The following is a 14,106-nucleotide window of genomic DNA, read 5'->3' on the forward strand; positions in this document are numbered from 1 at the left end:
AATTAGGTAGAGTGTGTTCATTTTTCACAGATTTAATAGCAAAGCCTTCATTGCAACATAAATCTTCACCTTCCTTAGAGACCCTATCTATCTTGGTCTTTCAAGTAGTGAATCGTTTAGATAAAAAATTTTGAGCTAAGTCTTGAAGCAAAATTATATAATCATTTATTATCTCAAGCTTTCTGTTGGTTAGGAATTCAGACTGAACACAGTTAGGATGGCTGTTTTCTGCTCCATGATGTCTGAAGCTTCAGATGGAAGATGTTGATGAAGTCCGGGGACTGGTGTCATTCAAAAGCTCCTTCCCTCACATGCTCAGTGATTGAGACTGGCCACCAGCTGAGGCCCTCACTGGGGCTGTTGGCTGGAGCATCCACACATAGCTTCTCCAGGTGGCCCGGGCTTCCTCAAAACATGTTGTCTTCTTTCCAAAGGCAAGTACCCAGAGGAAAAAAAGAGCAGGGTGAAGGCTGCTTTGTGTTTTATGACGTAGTGTTTGGTCAGAGTTCTTGAGAGAAACAGAACCAATAGGAGATATATATCATTATACAGAGATTTATTTGTAGGAATTGGCTCATGACGTGGACACACAGAAACTTGTACATGAATAGCAGTGTTATTCATGATAGCCAAAAAGTGGAAACAACCCAACTGTCCATCAACTTATGCATGGATAAATAAAAGGTGGTCTCTCCACACAATGGAACGTTTTATTCAGCAATGAGAAGGAATGGAGCAGTGATACACGTGACAATATGAGTGAACCTTGAGAACATTATGCTAAGTGGAATAATCCAGACACAAAATGACAAATATTGTATGATTTCACTTACATGAAATGTCCAGAATAGTCAAATCCAGAAAGGTAGAAGGTGGATTAGTGGTGGCTAGAGACTAGGGGGAGGAGGTAATGCAGAATGACTGCTCATGGGGTTTCTTTTTGTCATGATGGAAATGCTTTGGAATTAGAGTGGTACATTGAAAACATTGACTCCTAAACTTTAAAGTGGTGAATTTTATGTTATGTGAGTTATATCTCAATTAAAAAAAAAAATGCCTTAAAGTATGTATATTTATTGAGTGAACTATTCATCCCTGAAAAAGGGACAAACTCGGAGAACTCTGAATCAACTCTAAGCCTTTCTGGATTTTCATGCTAACTATGGTTTGCGAGAAAAGTTGGCATCTAAAGATTGAGATGTTGGCACTCTGTGTGAGAAGAGGATGTGGCTCTGACTTATCTGTGATCGTGTGCTGGCTGCCAGCACTCTTGCTGGATAAGGTCCATTGCCGACATTTTTATTAACTTCAAGAGAGGAAGTTGGAGAGGGAGGCTTCCACCCTTTTTTTTTTGAAACTGATTTCTGAGGTGGGTCAGATTAACAAAAATGTCCTAGATATCGAGGCCAAGTACATCATCTTAATCATATGGAGACAGGGTCAGGTGGCAAATACTCTAGTTAGAATTTTGATATATTTTATGGTAGCCTTTGGAAGTTTACGCAAGAGGTGACAAAATCAGTTGGTATTATCTGGGGCCATGGTTCAGAGCTGTCACGAATCCAGGATAAATGTGCTATGGCTACAACTCTGGTGGAATGGGTGTAGGGAGGGGTGACAGACACTCCTCGTGTGAGCATAGTAGGGACCCTTGTTGGTTTGGTTGAACAGTGGGCATTTTTAGGGTTTGTCCTTGCAGACACAGCTCCTCTGAATGAAAAGGAGAAGACTGGCCCTTTACCAGGTAGGGAGAAGCAAAGAGATCCTGAGAAAAACCCATTTGAAAAGAGTTGCACAGTTAACAACTAGGGCTGCACTGATTCTTCGCTCTCCTCATCAGGTCCTGGCCAAGGTCTCTTGGAGGTCGAGACTGACCCGCAGCAGTGTGCATTTTCTAAGGCTCCTAGTATATAAAAATATGAAGAAATCTGCCCCTCTCCCCCAAAACGGAAGGTTATTGAGAACTGTGATATCTTTTAAAAGTTTACATTTGACAGTTAAATACTTTTACTACAGAACAATAAAGGTGATTGTGCTTTTGCAAGCTAATTCCAGGACATAATTTAAATATATTACACGAATGGCTCCATAGCAGTGATAGAACACGATTTAGAGTTCTACCCTGAACGTCACCTTCTTTCGATCCTGTCATCTGGAGAGAATGTCAAAATCCAGAGTGTGGGGCCCTCCGTGCATTGTGAGACAAGAGCCAAGTGTCTCTCTGTACCCCGCCCTCACCCCAAATAGGCCCCTCAGGCCCCAGCAGCTGCTGCTTTTCACTTGGGTTGAAGGGAGACAGCACAGACTCAAAAGCTATGTTTTTGTGCTGAAGCCAGTTCTATCGCCCCCCACCCCCCGCTCTCTCTCTCTCGTCTGTCATCTATTTATTTAAATTTATTTATTTATTTTATTATGGTGACATTGGTTAATGAAATCCAGTAAGTTTCAAGTGTACAATTTAGCAGTAAGGCATATATATATTGCATTGGGTGTTCACCGCCCATAGTTAGATTTCTTTCTGTCACCACATATTTGGCCCCTTTTACCCCATCCACCTTCCCCCTCTTGCCTCCCCCTCTGGTAACCACTAGCCTATTGTCCGTGTCCATGAGTCTCTGTTTGTTTGTCCTGTTTGTTTGTTGCTTTTAGGTTTATATCCCACATGTAAGTGATATAGTGGTTTTCAACTTTTTCTGTCTGGTTTATTTCACTTAGCATGATTATCTCAAGGTCCATCCACGTTGTCACAAATGGCAGTATTTCATCTCTTCTTATGGCTGAGTAATATTCCATTGTATGTATGTACCACAGCTTCTTCATGCAATCATCTATTGTAGGACACTTTGATTGCTTCCATGTCCTGGCCACGGTGAATAATGCTGCTATGAACATTGGTGTGCAAACATCCTTTTCGATATGTGTTTTCAATGAAGCCAGTTCTTATAAAGACCTTTCTTTTCAGTCTTTTGCTCTTAGTGCCTTAGTACTCTCTCTGGCCATTCCATACATTTGTTTGCTGCTGCCCTGCAGTGCCTGGGTGTTTTTGTGGATTTGATTTTTGTTGAATTTTAGTCACAAACAGTAGCTTATTACAAGGGCAAAGGCAATAATTATTCACTTTCCAACTGCAATCAACCAAAGTGTCAAGCGGGGCCACGCTTCGGCTCTCCTAGGTCTCAGTAGTTGGGCTGGCTCCTGCAAAGGGCATCTGTGGGGACTTGGCCTGCTCTAGGCCCCTCATGCATCTCTTTTTCTGTGGCCTCAAACCCAGATGGCCACACCCTCTGGTGACTTGGTAGTGGCACTGTGAGCCCAAGGACCCACTAAGGACTCACCCTGAGAAATCTGGGAAAGGAAGTTTCGGTCTCATTAGAACATCTTTAAATGAGAGTGGGGACACTCGGCATTTCGGATTATTGTAGAGGTCAAGCTGGAGTCCTCTGAAGGAGTCACTTGGGTGCTGAGTCTCTGTGTGGAATACCGATTGGGAACTGCCTTGCCACTACTCGATTGTGGCAGTCAGGGAACATTCCAGAACACCTATGATGTACTAGGTTTTAATCTAAGCACTTTTCATGGTATCATCTCATTTCATCTTCACCACAACCCAGTGAGATAGGTACCGTTCTTTTGCCCATTTCACAGATGAGGAAACCAAGCAGAGAATGGGTAAGTATCTTGCCCAAAGTTGCACAGCTAATGAGCAGCAGAACTGGGATTTCAAGACTGGTCCGTTCGATGCCAGAGTTCTAGATCTCAGATCCTAATTCTAGAGAACTCTCCTTTTCCAGACCAACCTTACTTTCCCTGGAACCTTTGTGTGAATAGCAAATTAACTTTACACTCTGCATGGCAGTGAAAACAGGGATCCTACAGTGTGGCTGTGAATGCAAACAGAGACACTGGGAGGAAGGGGACCACAGGCCACTCCTCGGAAGGTAGTGAGCAATGCGGCAAGAGGCAGGTCTCTGTCTCCTGGCAGGTCACCCAAGGTTTCTCTGTAGCCTCTTGACAGGGTGTTGGGGTCTCGCAGAGACAGAGACTCGGGGAATCAGGAAGGAAACCTGATGAGTAGTCTTTCTCTTGTGTGATAGGGAAATTGAGATCCAGGAGAATAAGTAAAGCATACCCCGTCTGCAAGCACAGCCTGGGGCTCCTGGCTCCCACATCATTTGGAAAATGGGCCACTTTCTAAATTAGGAATCTCAGTCCCTGTGAGGTGACATAATTGATCATGGACAGGGACCCATCCTCAACTCCCTTGGGGTCCACCACATGCTGAAGTGACAGTGGGCTGGGGATGGGAGGTGTCCTGCAAGCCCTTGTAGAATGAATGAATCACATGCATCTGTGTTTCCCAAGCTTATCTGATCGTAAGAGTCATCTGGAGGCACGTGTTAAAAATGAGAGCTCTGGTCCGACTACTGGTCCTGCCCTTGATATGCTGTTCTCACTCCTGGCCCAGAAAACCTCCAGCCCATTAACACCAACTCTCCATGAACTAAAGGGTGTTCCTTTTAGATTTGTTTCTTGCAAGCCTGGACCTGCCTGGATTTCGAGCACACTTTTTAACCACTGCCTTCCTGCCTTTATTCTCAGCTGTGTAGACTGTGTCCTCCAGGGGGCAGAAACGAGCCACTTCTACTTTCTTCAGGGCTGAGGCTTCAGACTTCCCCAGAACTTCAAGGAGAACATAAACACCCAAAGGTGGTTGGAAAGAAAGCAGATCTTTCACATGCTTTTCTCACTAGATTGAAATGCGATCTAGAATCCTCAAGTTATCACATTGTATACCATAAATTTCCACAATAGTTTTGGTCAGTCATATCTCAATAAAGCTAGGGGAATAAAAGAAAACAAAAAACAAACAAAAAAATAGTCGCAAGTTCACATCTAGAATCAGTCATCTATTGTCTTTGTGACTTCAGCTGTTTAAATTCATCAAGCCTCAGTTTTCTGTTCTGTACAATGGGAGTAATAATAATGCCAGCTTAATAGAATTGTTGTGAGCCTTATATCGCAGTGGCTACAAAGTGTTTCTATTATCATCACCTTGACTATTACTGCTGTTCTCTAAATGGTGTATGATTGTTAAGTCTGTAGGGAAGGTGGACTCCACTTTCTTCAATAGTTGGCTAATGCTCTCTAAAGGGGCGTTCGGCCCATCCTTTCCCAGGCTCTAACCTAGGGATGACATTTCACATCCTGGAGACCAATAATATGAACAACACAGAAGCCACACTGGATGGAAGGAAGCGTGTTGGCTTCCGTAATAACATCAAAACCACTTCCTCCAAGGTCAACCCTGACTGCATGGGAAGAGTAACTGGATCTCTTGGCTCTGGCCCCCAAGATTCACCTTCCCCTGGAGATTTCCCCCTAATCTCACTGGTGCCACAAAGGGTAAGAAAGACTATACTCCTTCCCCACCCTGTGAGAATTTTGCCCTCACTGCGATCCGTGAAATGTTTGATTTTATTGAAGGTGTCATTAAGTTTCTCTACCCTGAGACTTGGGGATTCTCTTCTTTTTAGCTTTACCTGGAATAGCTTGAGATTTCAGAATCCTTAGTTCCTAACCGGAAATAATAATAATCATAGCAGCTAGCATTTTTTTTTTGAGCCCTTCTTATGTGCTGAGTGCATATGGATTCCCTCATCCCATCTCCACTATGACCCAGTGGGTTAGTTCCTATGACCACCCTCATTTTACAGATAGAGAAACTGAGGCACTGGGAGGTTAGGTAACTTCTTCAAAGACTCATAGGTAGTCAGTGAAGGAGCTCAGAACCTAGCAGTCTGACTCCAGAGCTGAATTCCAAATCACTTGGCTGTGAAAGTTGTTGAATAAATACAGACACTGCCTTCCCACTCTCTCCTTTCCCTTGTAGCAGTGATAAAGCCTCAGGTCTACTACAGCCCGGACTCCCTCCAGCTGGCCTCTGAGTCAGGTCAAGAGGTCGGCAACCTCAGGGAAGAGCGGCCTTGCAGGGTGAGCGCTAGCCTCCCACCGCCATGCTCTCTTCCGGCACCATGCTCTGTCCCACGTGCTTCCTTCTCTTCCCCCACAGCGAGTTCCCTCCCTGCTTGAGACACAGGGAGATATTCAAGTCTCTGGGCATGACCCTTTGCAAAGCCTCATGGCAGATGAAGAAGGGGCGTGTAGGTCCTTTGAGGTGCAGTCGGCTTGGCAATATCTGGCACAGGTGGGAAGAGAAACACCTTTGAGGTCCTCCCTTGTCAGGCAAATTGAGCCCTGCCCTGAAGCACAAAAGCTGTTCCCTCTTGTCTTACCTTTTCACCTCCTTATTTCTTCATCGTTGTGAAGGCAACACTCAACAGGACATGTAAAGACACCGTCCCTGCCCTGGAGACTCAGAATCTGTTGCCATCACTGTGAGGTGAGAAAAGGAAATTGCAATGTTGAGGTTTCTGGCTTGTTCCTCTCTGACAGAGAAAACCCCACCCGTCAACAAACCCCAAACCAACCAACCAAATGATGCTGGGAGGCTTCTGGGCAGCAGGGCTGGTCCATGGCAAATAAGATCACAAGACAGCCTGGGCACAGAAACCGAGGTGACAAAGGACAGAAGATGAGAAGGAGAGAAGAAAGCTTAAGAAGAGGGATGCTCGAAACTCAAAGGGAATGAGGCCACTGTGCATGGATTCCCCAGGTACCCCGGTTGCTGCGGAAGGTAGGGCCAGAGGAGAGGAAGAGAGAAAGGAATTGTGAGTGGGGAGCAGCCTGAGGAAAGGGCTTCTGTGTCCCAAGAGGGGAAAAGAGACAGCTCTGAAAGAAAAGCAAAAGCAAGTGTTTCAGAGAACCAACAGGATTAGGATGTTAACTATCCAGACCCACCAACTCTGGGGGAGGCTTGCACTGGGGTCACTGTTATTGTCACACAAGGGTCCAGTGGTGGGGTAGGGAGGCCGCCGAGACTGTGGCTGATCCAGATTTGTCCATATAAAGCGATTTGCAGGGAAGGGGGAGTGGAAAAAGAGGAGGAAGCTGAGGTAGTTAAGAAGATATGTTTAAAAGTTCAGCACAGAAGGCTGCAAACTGTATGATTCCATTTATACAACATTCTGGAAAAGGCAAAACTACTGAGACACAAATCAGATCAGTGGTTGCCAGAGACTGCAAATACGGGTACGAGGGAACTTTTTGGAGTGATGGAACTGTTCTGTATTTTAATTGAGGTGATGATTATACAACTGTATGCATTGGTCAAAACTCATTGAAATCCTTTAAAAGGGTGAGTTTACTGTATATAAATTGTGCCTCATAAACCTGATTTAAAATAAGTTGAGGTTATTAACCAATGTCACCCCAATAATTTTAATAAAAATAATAAAAATAAAAATACATTGGGGGAGGTGTCAAAAACTACATACCTGCAACTCAACTGTGAAAAAAAGAGAAAATTTTAGCTTCTTTATTTTTTAGAACCAATATAAACTTCACAAATTCTCATTCTTATTAATATTAAGTGGGGGAATTTAGACTTGTCAATTAAAGAAAAACTAGCCTCTTTCACTTTAAAATAGTTTTATTAAAGTATTTAACACTTTAATAAAAGTAACAAATACTTTAATACTTCCCTCCCCCTTCTCTCCCCACCTTGTGTACAACTCTGGGGCGATGGGAGAGGGTGGCTAGACTGGGTGCTGGCTCCTGCGCTGTCCTCTGGTCTTCAGTGGCCTCTGCAGAGATGTCCTTCACCTACCTGCTACCCGGTCTGCTGGCATCATGGCTGAAGTCCTGGCTGGTGGGGCCTGCCGGTTCACCTGGCTCATTCTTCTCATCTCAGCTCTGCTGGTTCTGTAGATACAAATTTGCATCCGTTTGTTGTCTCCATATGTTTTCCATTTCCCAGGGCAGGACCACAGTCTCTCTCTCAACTCTCAACATCCTTCTGCCTTCTTTAGTGGCTCCAGGAACTTCCCGGTTTCTCCGGGGCCACAGTCGAGCCAAGGGGAATTGGGGTGAGTCAGGGCGAGGGGCAGGGAACATCTAAAGTCCCTCTCCCAGACTAAATATATCATGCAGTTGTCGCTGTTTTGCTGCAACTGCCTCAGGTGGACACATGCACAGGCGACTGCCCCGGGGCTCCAATCGAGGCGTGCAGCACAAATTGTTTTTGTTTCTGGCATGTTTTCAACCTCTGACAGTTTTCTGCTGTTCTCCACATTGCTATCAAGGTTTGACATGGGTGGAAGAGCACCGGCTTCTGGCCTCCTCCACCCTCCTTTGCCAACACCAGAAGGGTTTGTACTTCCTCTTTCTATTTCAGAGACTTCCTTTCCATCATACCTTCCTTCTTCCCTGCCCTATCGATTTTGTTGTAGATGATATCCACCTTTCTCCTTCCCTAAGACAATAAACCTCATGGTGCAGTGGGGCCCTAGTAATCTCCATTTGCCCAGGTTGTAGCACAGTGCCTGACCCAAGCCATCTGAATGAATGAATACCAATGAGCATCAGCCCTGCAGTGGGAAGAAAACTTGATCACAGGGTTCAGTGTTTGCATTTCCAGAAGAGTCTCAGAGAAGTTAAGTCACTGGTCGACTTTCCACAGTTTAGGCCTTTGATGCTGGGACCAGAGCTCTTTCTACTATTCTGCAGGAGTCTAGACACTGGAGAGGAGAGAGATGGGGGGCGGTGTGTGTGGGGGTGGGGGGAGCAGAGGGTGGTGTTGTGTGGTGAGAAGACAACAGAGGCAAAAACTAAACTCAGGGCCTGGTATGACTTATTCCTAAGCAGGAAAATGGGTCAACTCCACAAAGGGTTTTTGTAAAACACTCTCACCTGTGCAATTGGAGAGATGTACACAATCCCAGCATGAGCAGCTGGCACCTGAAGTTACAATAACAATGCTGTGGGAGAAATTTAAATAGAAGCCTCGCTTGTTCACTACCGACTTGTTTGAGGCCCAGTCTGTTTATCTGGCCTGATTACACCACCATCACCACGGAAACTTTATTGCTGTATTCTTTTAAAAATAAAATTTGTATTTTATGATTTTTAAAAAGTAGACATACTTACTTACTAAGCACTCATCTTGTCTCCTCCAGGAGACTCTGTGGGGTGATGGAAGGGCGTGGGCTTTGGGGTCGCAGGACTAGCTTGCTTATGGCATGACTTGGGACAAGCCCCTTAACTGCTCTGTGCCTCAGCCTTCACGTTTGTAAAAATAGAGGTCATGCTACTATGCCCCGTGGTTGTCATGGGGATGCAAAGGTGGCACTAGGGAAGCAGCCAGCAGACGGGTAAAGCCTGGCCCTCGGAGCACCTGGGTGTGAATTCTGATTCCACCCTTCGCAAGGTGTGTGACCTCAGGCATGTTACTCATCCTCTCTGTGACTCAGTTTCCTCTCCGAATATCTGGGTATTGTTAGGATCTATGTGGCGCTAGGACAGTACCTGGCACACAGTAAGCACCGCCTAAGCAAAACCTAGCGAAACACTGAACAAGGCGCCACCCTCTTAATACCGGGTGTTCCTTTCTCCTTCCCATCCCAGAAGGAGCCCAGTCTGGTGGACGCACAAGACTTTGGCCCATGCTCTTCAGCCTGCCCTGCATGAGCTCATGACATATCTGGAGGAACCAAGCCTTTCCTTTCTTGTGTTGAGCCAATGACAAGTAAACTCTTTCTCTTGGTCACCAGAGTCACCAATGTTGACCCCGCCCCTGTATATGGACCCTGCTCCCCACATCCCCCCATGTTTTGCACATCAGGAACAAGTACAAGCCCTGTCTTGGGCCATGGTCTCTCTGCCCCCAGGTCCAGGGCAGTGAAGCCTCCTGCCTGGCTTGACTCAGGTGCTTTGTTAGTGCTGTGGCCTGGGCCCTGGGGACCGAAACCTCCCTGAGGCCTGTTTGGACCTGTTGTTCTTTGGGTTTATTAGTCTCAGCTCACTTGCTAGACGCTCAGCTCTGCATGCCAACCCCAGTTATCTTCTCCATCCAAACACATCCCCAGGCTCCGAGAGGAAAGATCAGCCCCAGCCAGTTCCTAGAGCCGGTGGAGGGAAGCGGGTGGGGCAGGGGCTGACCCCGCACTGAGAAGGGAGGAGCCGGAACCTGCTGCTGCTGAGAAGTCAAAAGCAAAGGTAGCAAAGGTCTGCAGGTCCTGCTCTCTGTCTCTTAGGAACCCCTCTGCCCTGTGACAGTTCTAGGCCCAGGATCCTGGAAATGGAAGAGACCTAAGACCTCCTCTAGGCTGACTCTTGCCTTGTCCTGAAGCGAGAGGGTGCACTATTGCGTCCCAGACAGGTGGTCCTCCAGGCCCTGCGTGAGTGTGCTCTGTCACAGAGGGCTCACTACCTTTCCACCCCGCCATGCCATTGCTAAGCCCCTCCACGGGCTGGGAATGTGGCTTCTGGAACTATGACCCAGTGCTCCTGGTCCTTCTTCCGGGTACTGGTTATTTGAGCATTCATCCTGCCCACTCCATGGCCCCAGGCTTCTCCAGGCTGAACACCCTCATGCTTCCTCACATACCATGATTTCCAGACCCCCTCCCCGCTCTGTGTGTGATCACAGGACTTCTCTCACGTCCGCAGAAAAGCAACTGTAACCATAACAATGAAGCCAGCAGATATTTAGAGACCTATCGTATAATGGGCATCTCATCAGGGACAGTAGAGTGAGGGGCACACTGGTATCACACGTGGTCTCTGTCCTTAGGGAGCTGACTGTAGAGGTGAAGGAGAAAACTCACCTTCGTTTGCAGGCCAGTGGTGGCCACCTGCCGTATGACTAAATATTAGAAAGTTTAATAGTTAGGGAGGTGATAGCCAAGGGATATGAAGTTTTTTGTAGAGGTGATGAAAATGTTCTAAAAGTGATGATGGTGAAGGTTGCATACATCTGTGAATATACTAAAAACCACTCATTTTAAATGGGTAAATTGTATGTTATGCAAATGATATTGCGATAAACTGTTTAAGATTTTAAGAGTCTAACAGTTAAAACACATTCCATCTTCCTGCCTTGAAAAGCATTCCTTCATAATGACCCGCAGGGCCAGGTTTGACGTTATAGAGTTCTCAGTTCCCTTGAGTTCTGCACGGGAATGTGGCAGCACAGGGATTGCTGGTCTGGCCCTCACCCCTCCCCACACCCCACCGTCCCGCCCCAGCTCTGTCCTGCACCTTGAGAGGCCTCATGAGTGTGTCCCTGAGCTCCTTAGCTCCCAAGTTCCAGCTCCATCCGCATCCCCACCGTGGCACCGGATGGCCAGGGGCGTGCACGCTGCTCGTGGGGTCTACCCCTGAAAGGCCAGACACAGGGGAGACGGCGTCACAGGCCCCAGTGGGCTACGGGCCTTTGACCAAGGAACTCCAGAGCAGTGCAACAAGGTAGAACATTCTGCGAAGCTGGAAATACTCTATATCTGCGCTGTCCGATATGGTAGTTTCTAGCCTCGGATGGCAGCTGAGCACTTGAAATGTGGCTAGTGAACCTGAGGAAACGAATTTTTAAAGTAATATTGAAATGTTAATCGCCAAATGTGGCTAGTGGCTAAAAGGCATTAGACAGCATAGGTCTAGAAATTGGTGATGGGGGTGGGGTGGGGACTCTGACAGGACATGTCCTCAGGGCTCTGGCGACTTCATCCCATGAGGAGGGAGTGGGCTGGAGAGGGATCAGAGTGAGGCTCCCAGGTTTTAGGATGATACTGGAGAGGGAAATGAGATCTGTTCTCAGAAGGAAACTGCCATATAAGGCAGCATGTTCCTGGCCAGCTGAGCTCTCCAGATCTCTGAGGAGAGAGAGGCAGATGGCTGTGGGCTGGAGGAGGGGAAGTGACTTGAGGGCACCCCCAAACAAGTCCTCCTGAGATTTTTGTGGGGACCTGTTTCACATAAGAGGCCTGCTTTGGTAGTTCAGGCCTGCTAGGGCTGTGGGTCTTGGCAGAGAGAAGGCTCTGCTATTTTTTCTGCTGAGGCCATGTGAACGGGGCAGGCCGTGTGCATAGTTTCCATGGCATAATCTGACTATAAAGCCCTGTGTGTCTGTGAGGGAGGGACAAGGAGAGGCCCTCAGCCTGGCCTCAGTCAGAACTGGGCACCAGCCCAGGAGGCACATTCCCTCCCAATTCCTGCAAGGTCCTGAGCCGTGAGGACAGGAGGGCTGTGCTTGGCCGGCCAGGCTTTTGGAAGCTCATTTGGTTGCTGATTGGGGTGAGGGTGTTGGCTCTTCCAGATGCCTGGATGTGAAGTAGAGGAAAGATAATAACCGGAGAATGGGGCCGGGGCGAGGGCTCAGGCAAAACACTGATTCAGGATATGGATTCACTGGGGGGTAAAGCGGAGGCAGGCAAAGGAAAGTCTCCTCATCTGTACTTGGCTACTGGCTCCCACCTGCAAAACAGAAGCTGCTGGAAGCCTGGCTGGGGCCCAGCCTTGAGGAGGAAGCTGAACAGGATCATTTGCCCAGGGCAATTCTAAGCAGGTTCACTGAGTACTTTTCCTTGCTGGAGAAATGATGTCTCTAAGGAAACGATGCCACTCTGCTGGCCCTCAACAAGTGGGGCTTTGCAGGTAGAAGCCAAGGACGCAGAACACGGGCTAACATTTATTAAGCGACTACTAGGTACCAGGCTCTGTGCTAAGTGTTTTCCATGTCTCATCTCATTGTAACTCCTGATAGTTCTTGAGTGCCTACCAAGGGACCAGACATCAGTTTGTTTAATCCTTAGAAACCCCCTTGTCTATGGGGTGAGGAAACTATGCTTCATCTGTAATTTTGCTCAAAGGCATTTGTCTAGGAAATGTCCCAGACCCACGCTCCAACCCCACACTCCGTGCTCTTTCCCTCTGATTCTCCTGACAGATGTTCTGGCTATAGGTTTTTTGAGGCTCTGTCGAAATGGTCCCTCAGCTCCGAATTATCCAGTTTGCCCCAAAGTTCCTGTTTCCTATCTCTACCCTAGGTCCTTTGGGTCTCAAAGCCTGAAGTCTCAGAGGTGCCCCGTTCTGTGAGAGTGGTGGACCATTCGCCTGCTCTGACTTTGTTGTGACGTTTGGGGCGGCAGCCTCGGGCCACAGAGGTTGCCCAAGACAACCCTGCCTTTCTGAGGGGCGAACTGTGCTTCGAGTGTCAGTCTGCAGCCGGCACACACAATGCCCTCTGTCTCCGTCAGGGCAGAAAGGCGCATTATTGCGGTCGGGTGACTCGGGCTCTGCTGGGGCGATGTTTGTAGCCTGCACATCCCCCACGTGGCACCTCCCCCCCCCCCCCCCCCCCCCCCCCGCCTGACTGGCCAGAGCCTGGGTGGGGAGGGGTGCTGCGGGGCGCTCAGGGCCCGGGAGTCCCTTGCTCTCAACATCTGACTGACCTCCCACATCTGACTTGCCCCCTCACCCTCACATCCTCCTACAGGTCTTTCCCTGGACCCACATCCCCTACTCTTAAGCCTTCGAATGCTCTAATTTAAATTATTCTGGGAAGCGCACAGCATTGTGGCTCTAGGACAGACTCTCTCCAAATGTGACTTTCTCTTCTGTTATTCTTTCTTTTCTGGTTTCTCACGTTTGGACTTTATGCAGGTTGGAGATAATTTTGTCATCAGGAATTCTGACAGAGCCCCTGAAAACAAGTGTGTTCTCAGTAGCAATAACAGCCACAGTTTACTAACCCCCGGCCAAACCTATATCTTCACAATAGCCCCCAAAGGGGATTCTTTTTCTAGTCCTAAGTGAAACGTAAGAAAAGCGCGCAGAGGGCTAGACTGCGTTGCCCAAGGTGGCAAAGCTGGTAAGTGGTGCGGCTGAGAGTCAAACTCAGCTCTGACCGATTTCAAGTACTCGTGTTTGACCATTGTGTTATAGCGCCTGATCAGTTTCCCAGGGCCGCCGTGACAAAGTACCAAAAACTGGGTGGCCTAGAACAGACATGTATTGTCTCGGTTCTGGAAGCTTGAAGTCTGAGATCGAGGCATCGATAGGGTTGGTTCCGTTTGAGGGCTGTGAGGGAAGGATACAGGTAGTTTGCTGGCAGTCTTGGGTGCTCCTGGGCTTGTAGATGCATCACCTGGATGTCTGCCTTCATCTTCACGTGGTGTCCTCCCTGTCGTACACATCTGTCTCTGTGTCTAA

The 14,106-nt window shown here is 47.7% G+C and overlaps 1 protein-coding gene and 1 long non-coding RNA gene across 5 annotated transcripts in view; one reads left to right on the plus strand and one right to left on the minus strand.

The window, feature by feature from the left end:
* Positions 1-314: 314 nt before the first annotated feature.
* Positions 315-8,364, minus strand: LOC107509317. Its single transcript, XR_001596502.2, has 3 exons — positions 7,727-8,364; positions 6,294-6,393; positions 315-424 (listed from the first exon to the last, which is right to left on the minus strand). It is a non-coding gene; the product is annotated as an uncharacterized LOC107509317 (long non-coding RNA).
* The window catches only part of PLEKHG3 (pleckstrin homology and RhoGEF domain containing G3), a 62,068-nt gene continuing 54,438 nt past the window's right edge, over positions 6,477-14,106 (plus strand). For 2 of the 4 annotated variants that reach the window (XM_036218377.1, XM_036218380.1), the window contains exon 1: positions 6,477-6,694. The gene's annotated coding sequence lies outside the window, so the exon portion shown is untranslated. The remainder of the gene's footprint in view (positions 6,695-14,106) is intronic. The other 2 variants (XM_036218378.1, XM_036218381.1) reach the window with 1 other exon arrangement.

This window comes from Rousettus aegyptiacus, unplaced genomic scaffold (assembly GCF_014176215.1).
Source record: "Rousettus aegyptiacus isolate mRouAeg1 unplaced genomic scaffold, mRouAeg1.p scaffold_m13_p_3, whole genome shotgun sequence".
Taxonomy (NCBI): Eukaryota; Metazoa; Chordata; class Mammalia; order Chiroptera; family Pteropodidae; genus Rousettus; species Rousettus aegyptiacus.